Here is a 2500-nt window from a genome sequence, read left to right as displayed (position 1 = left end):
TTATTTCCATCAGCAAATGAAGTTTCAATTACTGATTCTAGGTTAGTGTAGTCAGCTTCCAACATCATTTGAATGAACACACAATACACACGTAGAGACAAATACACATACCCAACATACACACACTAACACACTTATATGCACACACATTTATATATATATATATATATATATATATATATATATATATATATATATATATATATATGTATATGTATATATATATATATATATATATATATATATATATACACAGGCTCTTTTGATATTGAATTCAGCATGCCACATAATCACACACTCATAAAAAAAAATCCTATTTTAATAAGATGTTATGTGGGGGTATTCATTCGAACCATGGCGTCGAGTAGACTTAAGGATAAACAATTGATTTAGCACTTTTATAATAATTTCATCACTAATACTAGTGCTTTCTTTTTACAGTGTCTGGAATATATATTTTATTTTTATTTTGAATTAGCTTTGCCACAAGCTAACAGAATTATAAGGAAATTTCTATTTTGATTCAGTGCAAAGTAAAGATAATAGTAGACATCTGACAGTGCATTTGGTTTTAAAGTTATATAAGACTTAATTTCGACTCTGCTGTATTTAGTGTAGTTAAATTCAGGATTTGTACTTTGACTGTAAATCAATCAATATCCACCGGTACAAGTGATGATTTTTCATTTACTCAAATAGGTAGCTTCTACTATTTGATATTGCATTATCTCTGATAATATATATATATATATATATATATATATATATATATATATATATATATATATATATATATATATATATATATATACATATATATATGCATATATATATATATATATATATACATATATATATATATATATATATATATATATATATATATATATATTTATATATATATATATATATATTTATATATATATATATATAAATATATATATATATATATATATATTTATATAAGTATATATACATACATATACATATATATATATATATATATATATATATATATATATATATATATATATATATATATATATTTATATAAGTATGTATACATACATATACATATATGTATATATATATATATATATATATATATATATACATGTATATATATATATATATATATATATATAAATATATATATATATATATATATATACATATATTTATATAAATATATATATATATATATATATATATATATATATATATAAGTGTGTGTATATATATATATATATATATATATATATACATATATATATATATATATATATATATATATATATATATATATATATATATATATATATATATATATATATATATATATGTATATACACACATATTTGGATCTTTGATCTAATTCAAAGATCCATAGTGAAAGCCTTTTTTACCACTCCATATAATCAAAGGAGGTATTTCAAATTTTTACCTTTGTATTTTTTCTTGAGTTTCCACTCCTTGGCCATGTAGAAGTATATATATATATAGATATATATATATTTATATATATATATATATATATATATATATATATGTATATATATATATATATATATATATATATATATATATATATATATATATATATATATATATATATATATATATATATAATAAAAATCCATATTGGTCTGGATTCCCTTGGCAGTGTTAATTCGATTTTAAAATGTATTTGTAAGATATTTGTAGAAAAAAAAAAGAAAACACGCAGAACTTCACTAGTGTTTGTGATGAAATTATCATGAAACGGACTAATATCACATAATTTTCAATCTGCTGTAATGGAGGAGGATTGATCTTGAGTCTAAGTACAAATTTTCAATTAAATTAGTTCAAATAAACCAGTCGATATATCTTTTTATCTCTGTTTTTATAGTAGTATGTTTGCTATTATTCCCGTTCGAGCTGAAGGTTTGAATATCTTGCCGTGCAGTAGTATTTGTGGCTTATTCCAAAACTTCATCTTTCAAGTGTTAGTAATAGAATTATCATGAAGCAACCAACACTTACTTACATCCAAATCAACTGTAAGGGTTTTGATATAATACCTAATTTTCTGCTAAAGGATGCCTACTTTTGCTTAGTTGTTGCCTCGATTAATTAATGAGTTGATATCGATTCCAATGACAAATCCAGAAATTCTATATGATTGAATAAAGAAAAGTGAAAATTACTTCTTACCTCCATTTAAAATCAAATACTTATCTTTATTCATGTTTGGTGCTAACATTCGAATCTTTTGACGTGCATAAGTACTTTTCAAAAAAGTTTATTTCTCCGCGGATCTGTGATTCCATGACAAGGTTGTAATTATACTAAATATTATTGATAAATTTGAATATATGTATATATATATATATATATATATATATATATATATATATATATATATATATATATATATATATATATGAGTGTGTGTGCGCATTTGTGTGCGTGGGTGTGTATCTGTGTGTATTTCCAAGTACCTGTTCAAGAGTCAAAG

General features: G+C 21.0%; 1 protein-coding gene across 1 annotated transcript in view; it reads right to left on the bottom strand.

Annotated features, from left to right (window-relative positions):
• Positions 1 to 2500, bottom strand: part of LOC137617841 (hyaluronidase-like) — a 59229-nt gene that overhangs the window by 2223 nt on the left and 54506 nt on the right. The gene's annotated exons all lie outside the window — the stretch shown is intronic.

Source organism: Palaemon carinicauda, chromosome 24 (assembly GCF_036898095.1).
Source record: "Palaemon carinicauda isolate YSFRI2023 chromosome 24, ASM3689809v2, whole genome shotgun sequence".
Lineage (NCBI taxonomy): Eukaryota > Metazoa > Arthropoda > Malacostraca > Decapoda > Palaemonidae > Palaemon > Palaemon carinicauda.
This window is presented reverse-complemented; position numbering and strand designations above follow the sequence as displayed.